The sequence below is a fragment of the Lissotriton helveticus genome, chromosome 7 (assembly GCF_964261635.1).
Source record: "Lissotriton helveticus chromosome 7, aLisHel1.1, whole genome shotgun sequence".
Lineage (NCBI taxonomy): Eukaryota > Metazoa > Chordata > Amphibia > Caudata > Salamandridae > Lissotriton > Lissotriton helveticus.
In genome coordinates this window covers 1,170,118,533-1,170,131,383 of record NC_136068.1, presented here as the reverse complement: position 1 = coordinate 1,170,131,383, position 12,851 = coordinate 1,170,118,533, and the positions used below count along the sequence as shown (strand labels likewise).

General features: G+C 42.5%; 1 protein-coding gene across 3 annotated transcripts in view; it reads left to right on the top strand.

The window, feature by feature from the left end:
* CEP112 (centrosomal protein 112) overlaps positions 1-12,851 on the top strand; it is a 2,313,552-nt gene that overhangs the window by 747,200 nt on the left and 1,553,501 nt on the right. The gene's annotated exons all lie outside the window — the stretch shown is intronic.

Genomic DNA, 12,851 nt, shown 5'->3' with positions numbered 1-12,851 from the left:
GGGGCGGGAGCGCGAGCGCATTTCTTTGAAGTCTGATGCGGGTCGGGGGAGCGGCAGCCTTTGAATTCTGATTGTTGGGGGGAGCGGCAGCCTTTGAAGTCTGATGCGAGGCACAGACAAATGGTGGTGTGACGTGGCTGGCGGTGGGGTGCACTCGCATAGATCACATGAACTGTGTCTAATCCGCAGTTTTGGCAGACTTTTCGTACTGCTTACTAGAATCTCGCCGCAATGCTTACGCATTGCTTCAGCGAGACCTAAAAACATTGCATGGCCCTGTTACAACGCGTTAACATTTGCGTTAACAAAATCTGTCCCTAACAGATTAGTGAGCGACTTTTAGAACCGCCAAACTGTGGCGTTTGGGAACATTACTTCCTGCGGGATTTGGGTGTGTAGTTTGATCACATGTTCCATCATGGTAAAGCAAAGAAGATGGTTTTTGTAGACATCTACAACTCTACAGAACATTCCTTTAGAGAGCGACATAAGGATTCCCTCTGACACCACTAGCATTCATAGTAATTAAACAAAGACATCCAGGACAGACCCAGGTGTGCAATCCAAGTGGGAGACATATCTGTAGAGAGTTCCGTTATAGTGCTTCCCCTCTTGGCAAATTTGCAGTCTGCCTGGTTGCCAGATTGCTCTTTGAGTTCACATATTTTTGGGGAATGTTGTTCTCGTGGTTTTAAATTCTCTGGTTGTACATGAGTTCTGGTTTCAATTTTCAGAGTTCCAGAGGCCTGGGCCTCTCCTACAGCAAATCTGTATGTGGGACTTCACCTTCACTACTATGGACTAGTCCCTCTCTCTCTCTTCCTCTTTGTCTCTCTGTCTCCCTCTCTACTACTGTCTCTCTTGCTGCAGCCTCCTTTTGGTTTCACAAAGGTTCAGAATGCATTCAGTAAAAGAGTGGGGATAGTTTTGATTCTTAAAGAGAAGTTCGGGTGATGGGCTGCAACAGAACTCTTCTAGTCACTTACAGAATGAAAGTCTGGCAACTCAAAAACGTTTCCATTTTGGGGTTCTTGTAGCAATGAAGCAAGAGTTTTTTCATGAGTAAAAGATCCAATGTATTGAAGTATAAAACTCCACCCGTTCACGTAGCGTCTGATCAGCAGCAAGCCAACGGTGACAATGGCCAACCGCAGAGAACAGTCGTTCATGCGCGAGTGAAAACCATTTGATTATAAACATGTTTATACACGCGCAGCAGCGCGAACATACATCGCGCGACGAACCGCGCGATGTATACCATAAGCATTACACTACATCACCTTTCCCCTTACAACAACAAACAAAATGAAAAAAATGAATAAATAAATAAATAATAATAGAAGAAACCTTTAAAATCTAACAAATTCATTATATCTCTCAGGTGCTCTAATAGGTCTGCCAAAAGAAGAAAGAATTTGATCATTAGCAACATTTTGTCGATTAACAACATTCCTAGTACATTGTTGGCTACTTGATTGAACAGGCAAGGTTTCAGAACAAGAAGGTTCTTTTATAACATTTGGCTCACTTAACCAAAAACTCCAGTCTAACTCATCTGAATGGTCTTTTCTATGTCGACCCCTAATAATCTCAGCCTGTTGATCCGTCACTCTCACTAATTGGCGCTTACTCCACCAACCCTTTTTCCCCACAAATGCGGCACCCTTACTAACTTTCAAAACCTGAACAGGTGCAAAAAATTTTGAACGACCTTTGACAACTCTTCCTGGATTCTTAATTAAAACCCAACCACCCGCAAGAATATCCACAACTTTACCATCCATTCCTCCTTCAAAATGCGACTTCATACGAGTTTGCTTATCCTGAACAGACTTTCTAACCGAATCTAAATCTGCCTTCCTGATAGTATTCTGACTTAACCAGGAAGGAAACAGAAGTGAACGATTTTCTCTCCCTCTCAAAAGAGAAAATGGAGATACCCCAGTAACACAATGAGGAGACGTGTTATAATGCCAAACTTTCTGTTTGACAACATTTTCCACCTCATAATTACATGACACTGCAGTCTGAATGCCTTCTTTAATTACCTTATTCCCCCTTTCAACTAGACCATTGGATGCCGGAGAATATAAAGCCACTTTCAACTGTTTGATATCCAATTCCTTCAAAAACCTACACATCTTCTCCGAGACAAAATGTGTCCCATTGTCGGTGACAATTAATTTAGGAGTCCCCTCCAAATCAAAAATCCTTTTGAGAAAAGAGATAGTTGAATCCGAATCCGGAGATTTCACAAATTCAAAATACATCCACTTCGAAAAATAATCAACCAACAGAATCACATACTTATTCTCCTGCCCCAGAACAGAATACGGACCTGAAAAATCAACACCAACTTTTTCCCAAGCCGAATTTGGAAAATCAGTCGGGTGCAAAGGAACCTTCATTGTGCGCCAATGTTTGTCAGACATCAAACATTCAGGACAAGAATCAATTACATTTCTGACCTGAATATCAATTGAAGGCCACCAATAATGTTGTTTAATACGCATAGCAGTTTTCGTCACCTCTAAATGACCTTGGTGTGCCTTATTGATGATTGACTCACGAAGTTTGAAAGGTGGAACACATTTTTCCCCTCTACGAACTATACCATTCTCCACAGAAAGGTCCTCCGCAATCTGTGCAAATCTACGCAAATCTCCACTCAACCCCTTAGGTTCTGGCCAGCAGTGAGTAGAATAATCCATGACTTTTAATAGCACATTATCCACTGAGGTTGCAGCCTTCCAGTCACTCTCAGAAATAATATCACCCATCTTATTCACAGCATCCACCACAGTAACACACTCCACGTCCTCCACCAAAAAGTCTTCCTCATCATCCTTAGTCATAGCCATCCTGGATAAACAATCCGCACGAAAATTCTTGCCTCCCAGAATATGCTTAACCGTAAAATTAAACTCCTGCAACTTCAACACCAATCTCATAAGTCTCGCTGACATAGAAGCCGAACTAGATTTATTAAAAATATAAACTAAAGGCTTGTGGTCAGTGACCAATTCAAATTTTCTTCCCCAAATATACATCTTAAATTTGTGAACCATCCAAGCACATGCTAGAGCCTCTCTCTCTATTGTGCTGTACCTTTGTTAAAATTCCTTGAGAGCTCTAGAAGCAAACGCGACGGTTTGCTCCTGACCATTAACTCTCTGAGTGAGAACAGCACCCAGGCCAGATATGGTAGCATAATAATAGAAACCGCATCCTCCCTAAAAGCATGTATGGCTTTAGCTGAAACAATCATTTTTTTCACCTCACAAAAAATTCTGTCTAACTCGTCAGACCATTCAAAACTGGAACCCTTCCGCAAAAGGGACCTTAAGGGTTCAACCAACTGGGAATAAGATGGAACAAACCTAGCGTAGTACTCAGCTAAGCCAAGGAAAGAACGTAAAGCGTCTTTATCTGTTGGGTGTTTCGCATCCTCGATGGCCCTAATACCCGAGAACTTGGGAGTGATACCCTGGTCTGAAACTGTATGTCCCAAATAGTCAATCTTGTTAACAGCAAATTTACATTTGTCGCTGCGAACCGTCATATTTCTGGACAATAAAATCGAAAGCACACGTCTTAAAATTCTATTATGCTCATCTAATGACTTTGCAAAAACTAAAATATCATCAAGATATGCTTGCACCCCTGACATCTCCTGAAATAAAAAATCCATAAGTTTCTGAAAAACGCTTTCGGCCGAAGCTAACCCAAAGGGAAGTCGTAAAAATTTAAAGGCACCAAAAGGGGTGATAAAAGATGTAAGTTCTTGGGACTCTTTTGACAACGAAACTTGATGATACGCTGTCCTCCGGTCAATCAGCGAAAACCATCTAGCCTCCCCTATGTTCGCCAGAAGCTCATGGATCCTAGGGAGTGGGTGACAGTCCACGATAATATTCTTATTCAGGGAGCGTAAGTCTGCACAAAACCTAATTTCTCCTGTCTTTTTGCAGGCAACCACAATCGGAGCCACCCATTGTGACGAATTTATAGCAGCTATGATGCCCTGATCACATAAATCCTTCAGTGTTTTCTTCAATTCAGACCTAACACCAAAGGGAACCGCCCGTACCTTATGTGCAACAGGTTGAGCCCTGGGAATCAATCTGATTTTGTGTTCAAACCCCTTTACACTTCCAACCACGTCATTAAAAACAGGTTTGAACTCAGCGAGGATGTCTTAAATAGCTGAAACATTAGTATCAGCACAATCCACTATGGAAACAGGTAAATCATTCTTGATGAATTTAGGCAAGTCACCCACCTTAATAGGGTCATCATCCCCAGGAACCAGATATAAACCCATCCGAGCAAGATCTTTCCATCGCACGATATTCTTTCCTTTTTCAGCAACATAAATCTTAGTTACTGTTTCCCTCCCAAGGCATTGAACTAAACCTGAAAAATAACCAATCATGTTGATATCTTTTTCACCAAATGCCTTGGGGTTAACATCGGATTTTATCAGATCAATTCTTCTATTCCATTTTTCATAGCATGTTGAGTCTCTTAAGATTGTGAATGGGGAACCAGAATCTGCCATAACCTGCAACGGAACGTTATCTATAATTGCAGAACATAAAGGACCCTTAATAGAGTCTACATCCCCATTACAATCCAAAGTTACAACAATATTTTTGAAAGAATTTGAGCAAGCATCAACATCATATTCAACAAGATTCACATTTGGAGGTTTCTTGGCAAACCTGCACACTCCTTGAAAATGCCCAATCCCTTTGCAAATAGTACAACGTTTTTTAAGTGCTGGACAGTTTGGAGCGTTGCCTATGTGGTCTTTAGAACCACATCTGTAACAGAATACAATGTGTTTCTTCTGAAAAGGCTTAGAACCAAACTGTGTTTTACCCTTAGTGTTGATTGCACAAACAGTTCCTTCCCGTTCAGAATCAGAAAAGTCAACCACACTTACACCTTGTTTAGAGGGTTCCATCACCACCTTACTAGTCAAGGTAGACCGCTCAATACTTAATGCGAGATCAATTACCTCACTTAATGATGGATTCTTACACCCCAGAATCCTTTGTTTAATTTTTCTCGAAGCGCAATTGAACACAAACTGATCTCGGATGAATTTATCTGGCGATGGTTCAAAGTCACATGTAATGGCTAGAACTCTAAGAGCAGAAATATACTCTTCCACTTTCTCCTCCTCCTTTTGTTTCCTCGCATAAAAATTATGACGTTCCAGCATAATATTAGGTTCATCACAAAACTGTTTCTTTAGTCTAGCAATGGCTTCAACATAAATATTCCAAGGATTATCCCCACTTTCATCTTGAGAAACAGGAGGAGCGATAGGAGTAATGCTTTTAAATATTCTCTGAGCAGCCTGACCAAGACATCCAAAAAGAATCGCAAACTTGCGTTGAGGAGAATATTCTGAAGCATCAATTGCAACCAGATGGTTTTCGAATAAACCAAACTATTCAGTCCAAATAATATCTGGAGTCCCTGGTTTACTCAAAAATGGGGGTGGTTGAGTAATTTGATGCCACTGATTGCTTGCCATAAATCCTGCTTAAGAAAACGATTGCAGTTATAAATTATATTATTATATATATAATTAATAATATTATATATTATAATATTATATTTCAAATATACCATAAATATAGTTATACACACAAATCTATCCAACTGTTAGAGTAATTGCAAGATAAGTACAGAATATTGTTGTTTTAAAACTATAATGCACTCATAAATCAAAACCGTGAACAAAAGAAGTGAATAGTAGAAACAATACGCTTCCAAATTAAATGTGCAACACCTAGATTTAATCACTAGACGAGTGTGTGTATCGTTGTAGAGATAGGTGACTGGCTGAAATAGCTGCTCAAAAAGCGTGCGAGTCGCTGATATGACGCGCGTAGTCAATAATTAAAACTGTAAGCATGCGCATCGCTGAAGTAAGGTGTGCTATTTTCAATTAATTAAAGATAAGCGAGCGCATCGCTATAATGACTAGATGAGTGTGCATAGATACGCTATGAGCTTTGACATGAACAGTCACCTCCAGAACAAGCGTGCGTATCGCTGTAGTTGTGTTTTCAATTAAACCAATCGTCTCAAATTCAATAAAGCGTGCACATCGCTGTAGCGAAGTGCAGGAATGAAAACATCCACACAAAGTCTCAGCAACCAATAAATCGTTACCGCTGATTGTCACCAACCAATAGCCAAGGATATTTCATAGGAGTCGGAAAGACGTCCAGTTACATGCGGTCAAAAATTCAGTCACGCCTCCTAAATCCAAAAAGCCAATAGGAAGTTTGTGGCTTACCAATCACGCCTCATGTCATGGATATAGGATATACTTCCAACAACGGTCCAACCAGAATGACATCCACGGTCAGACGTTGATTACGATGATCCTGAACACGAAGTAAGTAATCCAAATTAAACGAAATTCATGCGTGGGTACGGGTGGAGTAATTTCCCCGATCGTCGCCAAATGTAGCAATGAAGCAAGAGTCTTTTCATGAGTAAAAGATCCAATTTATTGAAGTATAAAACTCCACCCGTTCACGAAGCGTTTGATCAGCAGCAAGCCAATGGTGACAATGGCCAACCGCAGAACAGGCGTTCATGCGCGAGTGAAAACCATTTGATTATAAACATGCAGCATCGCGAACATACATCGTGCGACGAACCGCGCGATGTATACCATAAGCATTACACTACAGTTCTGTTGATTGTCCAGCCATGCTAGTCTGCAGCTGAAAACCTATACCCACTGTTGAATTATAGTGATCTGCAAAGGTCCTTTGCGTGACTACTGCAGTGTATTCAAATCTATTGTACACGTTATTCCCTATCCTCTGCATATCATGATTTTGTCTTTAATTATGGCTGTTTTAAATTCATTTATGGAGGATCCCCCATCCCCCCCCCCACACCCCCGTGTGCAGTGTCCAGGATTTTTATGATCTGCTTCCTCTTCACTTGTAAAGCCGGTTTGAGGAGCACTGTCCACGTATGTTACGTTTCTTGTTTTTCCTCACCATGTGAGGGCCTCTTTGTTGAGTAGTCAATGCTTTGTCCATATGAAGAGATGTAAAATAAAGTGTAACATTTTTTAAATCGGATAGCTATAGTTGTACAAACGTTCAAGCATTTACACCAAAAATAAGATTGTAGTAACGCAATTGATTGACTCACCTGAAGATGACATGGTTTGTTGTGCTTACCAAATATAGTGTTTGTTATTGTCTACTTTTTCACAATTAGCTACCAATTACCTGGTGGCTTTGGCCAAGCAGTTTGGTCCAGAGACGTCAAGCAGGCCAATAACACTAAAATTATTACCTATATGTCGCCTGCATGGAAGTCTAGTCAGCAACGCTAATGCCAGATGGCGAAATTACGCATAGTACACAGAGGTGAAAACACATAGTCAAAAACCCAGCGAGTATTCAGAAATCCAGCAAGAGAGTCCTGTATATTACTACTCCATCTGTTGTAATTTTCAAACCCCCATGCCAATTGGTTCCCTAACAACTGTGCTCTTTCAAGGGTCTAATAGTCCCAAAGACCTGCTGGATCCTCTTATTATCTACCTCATCTTCGTGTTTTTTTTCAAAGCATATCCGTGTTTCCCGTTCTCTGTCTTACTTTCCTGTCCCTATCTCTCTCTCTTTCCCTGTCCTTTCCTGTTCCCATGCTACCTGTGCTTGCTTGTCCCTGTGCCCGTGCTTTGCTGTCCTAATGCCTGTATGTCTCTGTGCCCATGGTTTACTGTCCCCATATTCCCTCTTTCTTTCTCCTGTGCACTTGTCTCCATGTTGCTGTGTCTCCTGTACCCAGTATCTTTGTATAGGACGGTGTAATGACGTCCCTGTTACCGTGAGTGTGTATCCTTGCACCTGCCTTCATGCCCCTTGTCCTGGCATTCCCCTCACTGGTGTGTTTTTTCCTGACTTTTCTGCATGTGCTACCCTTTGCTCTACGTTTCCAGCCTCTATTATCCAGTGTTCCTATGCCCCATGTCTCGGCAGTCTCTCCATCAGTAGCTCCCTGTCTCAGGAGCTGCCAGTGTCTATGGTTTAAGTGAGAGTACATTTATTAAACTGTCCGAGAGTTCATATTCCGGTCTCATTAAATTTCAGTGCCATTTTTTGCCCTTGAAGTTCCTGGTCTCAACATGACTGTGACTTTGCTATCCACATGTCCAAAGAACGGTGAACAACAAACATTCCACAGAAGTGGCTCCTTGGCTATAATAAATGCGAGTGAGATGCCTACTCACTGTCATTACTGTTTTCTGGAAAACCCTGTTCCATACGTGTGGAGACCGTTTTTTAAAGAATTGCACAAACATCAAAAAGTCACTTACTACTGGTGTCCAGTTTTTATGGACTGAGGGGGTCGAGGTTGTAAATACATGTGTTTTAATATGAGAGCATTTTATGAATGTTACACCATTTTAAAGCTGTGACACGCAGTTAAATTTACGGGTTTGGATAATCATAGCTTTGCTTTCCTTCCTAATGCCATCAAAGATCTATAGTGGCTTGAGGCTCCTTGTTGATGGTAGAGGTATTGTTGTAACTTCAGAATGGACTTTCCCTCCCTCCATATTTTCCCCCCTCTCCTTTCCCTCTACTTGGTTTCCCCCGAGCTGTCAGCCTGAAGGCAGCCTTGGAATGTTGAGGATTGTTATGCCGCCCAGCTGGGTGCACTTGTGGATTTATGACTAATAAATCTTTCCTTCCATCTTCACTGGACAGTGGGTCTTTACTACACTTTTTGGCGACGAGGGTCAAGGAGCTGAGCCAGGGTCAGCGTGGTGCACCCCCCCTGGAGTAATTATTGCTGTAGACGGAATTTTGAGAAGAAGTTCAACTTACCGGGTTCGTGATCCCTGCCTGGCATCTCCGCCGTTATTCCCTCTGCTGCCTTTCATCTTACAATAGCACGCTGTTTTTGCTTCACTGGTCACTGGTCATCCACTCAATTTGAAGTAAGGTGCTGTTGTCCGAGCTGGTGTTGGCGGTAGAGGTTGCTGAGAATAAAAGAACCCGCTGAGTAGAAGGCTCGTCGGCGAGTTATCAGAAAATTTTGAGGTGAGAGGCGGTATGCGGAGGGGCGCCTAGTCAAGCGCTTGCTGTCTTCATCAGCTTTGGATGTATTTGGCCAGCGGGGTGTCTGTGACTGCAGCGGGCTCCTGCCGAAGGGGGAATTAATATCACGGGGCGAGAACCGCTTCTTGTGAGTTGGACCCCGCCTTTCGTTAGGAGACGCCGGGGGTGTGAGGAGCGGCGAGAAGCGTGAAGATCTTCCGTCTGGCAGTCTCCGTTTTCAGTTCTTTAAGGAGCGGAAACCTTCGCCTCGGTTCTATTTCCTCTCAGCGGTTTGGCGGTGGCAAGCAGCGCTCTTAGTATTGAACTGAGCAAAGCGGCGCTTTGAGTTTTGAGATACGTCGGAAACCTGTACTTCACGGCGGGGCTGGGGAATGCGACGGCGCTCTTCACAGGAAGTTCCCTCCCACATCAATTAACAGTGTTAAACGAGGAAATAAAAAGGGGACTCGGGGGTTTTATGTAGCTAGCTTTCAAAGGAACTAATGTGCTTTGCTGTGGTTTGGTAAGATTTTAAAGGAGTTGAAATTTGGAAATTATTTCTTTTCCTTTATGTTTATGCTCATATTAGTGTGTACCTGTTAACCCATTTATTAAGGTAAACTTTCTTCATTTAAAGGTGTTAAATCTGTATAAGCAAGTGTTTTAAGTCCTCTACTGTATGGCCATGGCAGGTGCAGGTATGAGCCAGCCCCCACCTTTCCTAAATGAGCTGGGGGAGCCGGAGATACCTTGGAAGAGATGGGTTGGTATTTTCAAGTCATATCTCATAGCGATAGGGGGAGCAAATTATAACAATGTTAGGAAACAGCACATATTGTTACACAATTTGGGCATACATGGAAGAAAAGTGTTTGAAGATATAACGGGAAGAATGGTAGACGATGAACAAGAGGAGGTTGAAGGGGTGAATGTATATGATTACACCTTGATAAAATTGGAAGAACACTTTAAAATGAAGCTCAATGTTGTACTGGAGAGGCACAAGTTCTATAAAAGGGGACAGAAGAAAGATGAGAAAGTTACAAATTATTTAGCAGTTCTTAAAGGTTTAGCTGCTACGTGTGAATTTGGGGCTTTGACTGACTCTATGATAAGAGATCAAATTGTGAGGTGCACAAATGACTCAAGGATTCAGGAGGAGCTCCTTACGAGAAATCCTGACCTGGAAGAGGCTTTGAGTATAGCTAAAGGGTTAGAGCATACGGCCATGTGTATGAAAGAGATGAAATTACATGAAGGAGCTTTAAGAGAAAGGGTTGAGAATAAAGGGGCTCAAGAGGGAGAGACCATTTGCAAAGTAGGAGAGAAAGCCAAGATCAGTCAGCGCAATAACCCACAGGGTTTGTTTTGTTTCAAATGTGGTAGCCAAGTCACCTGGCAAACAACTGGAAATGTCCTGCCAGGGATACTCTATGTAGAAAATGTAACAAAAGAGGGCATTTTTCTAAAGTGTGCAAAAATATTAATCAAAAAATACATATGGTGGAAAATGTAGAATTTGAGGATGTAAAAGAAAAGACGTATATTTTCCAGGTGGGGGATGAGGAGGAAGGTGAAGGTAATGATTATCCAACATGTGAGATTACCTTGGATGGTAAAAGATTTGATGCATATGCAGATTCTTGTTCCCGTTACACTCTTATAGACAAGAGGGAGTTTGAGGAAAAGTTTGCGGGACGGGGAGTTGTTTTAGAGAGAGCTGACATAAGCCCAGTGGGATACTACAAAGAGCGCATACCGCTAGAAGGGATGACAAAAATGAGAATAAGTTTCAAAGATAGGCACACGGTAGGGACAGTGTACGTGGCCAAGAGAGGTTCTAATCTGTTGGGTTGGAAACATCAGAAGGAATTAGGCATCAAACTGGATCCCAACAACAAGGAACAGGTGCTCTTGGTAGGACCCTCCAGGGTAGCAGTAGATGTCATCCAGGAGTTCAAGGAGGTGTTTAGCGAAAAGCTGGGTGTGCTAAAGAACTATATGCACAGGATTAAGCTCAAGGAGGGGGCTAGACCAGTGATACACAAAACACGTTCCATACCTCTACGCATGAAAGAACCATTGAGAATTGAGTTGGACAAACTAATTAGCCAAGGGGTGATCAAAGAAATAGAGACATCTTCATGGTTGGCTCCAGTCGTGATCACGACCAAGGATGGAGGAAAGAACATTAGGTTGTGTGTAGACCTGAGGGACTTGAATGCGAACATCCTGGTAGACCGGTACCCCCTCCCGAGGATAGGAGAGATGTTGACCACCATTCAGGGGGCGAGGTATTTTAGTGTGCTGGATTTGTCTTCGGCCTATTATCAGATAGAGCTGCATCCAGATTCACAGTCTCTTACAGCGTTCACGACTCCATTCGGAAATTTCAAATTTTTAAGGATGCCTTTTGGTTTGGCGTCGGCTGCTGCGGCTTTCCAACGGGTGATGCAGCATATCCTAAGAGAATGCAGAAAAACCATGTGTTTCCAAGATGACATCCTTACCTATGGCTCTAGTGAGGAGGAACACAGCGAAAACTTGAGAGAGGTTTTAAGGAAGCTGAGGGAGGTTGGATTCACCACCAGGCTGAGCAAATGCAAACTAGGTGTGAGCTCCGTGGATTACTTGGGCCATACCATCTCTGAAGAAGGTATTAAACCGAAATGTGATTTGGTAAATGCAGTCAGAGATGCACCTACGCCGTCCAACAAGGAGGAATTGCTGTCATTCCTTGGCCTAGCAGAATACATGGCTAAATTCATCAAAGACTTTGCCATCAGAACACATGCCATGAGAGAGTTGGTGAAGAAAGACAGCAAGTTTGAATGGTGTGAAAGGCAGGAAGAGTCGTTCAGAGACATAAAAAATGCCATTATTCAGGCTCCCTTTATTGGCAAATTTGATCAAGAAAAAGAAATAGTATTAACCACCGATGCGAGCAACAAGGGAATAGGAGCAACACTATCACAGAGAGTGGAAAAACAACTTAAGGTGATTGCTTTCGCGTCAAGAACTCTTACTTCCCCAGAAGTGAACTATTCTACAGTGGAAAAGGAGGCACTGGCAGTATACTGGGCCATCAAACACTTCAAGTTTTATGTGTGGGGAGTACCATTTGAGGTGCACACGGACCACAAGCCATTGGTTCCACTATTCAGTAAGAAAGATATGGAGGAAATGACCCCACGCATAGCCAAGTGGGTCTTGGGCCTACAGGGGTATAATTTCAGAGCAGTGTACATTCCTGGACAACTAAACAGAGTGGCGGACTCCCTCTCTAGAGCTCCAGTAACCGATGAAACAAGTGAGGAAACAGTTGAGGAAAAAGTGCAGGATACCATCTTGGAGATAGGGGTAACTGCAGTGATGAAAGAAGAGTGGGAAGAGCACATGGAAAAAGATGAGATTTTGAAGAAGGTAAAGGAGTACATTGTCAAGGGGTGGCCAAAGAAGTGCAAGGAGTTGGAAAGAGAAATCCAACCGTTTTGGAATGTAAGAGAGGATCTCTCTATTGATGCTAACTTCGTCATGAAGTCGGGAAAACTAGTGCCACCGCAAGGTGTGAGGCAGCAAGTCATCAACTTAGCCCATGAAGGTCATCTGGGTAGAAGCCTGTGCAAGAATAGATTAAGAGCAGACTATTGGTTCCCGGAGATGGACCGAGAAATGGAGGAGAAAGTTTGTGACTGTTATGCTTGCAGCATCAGTGATAAGTCTAAAATCACCAAGCACTCTCCGTTAATTCCA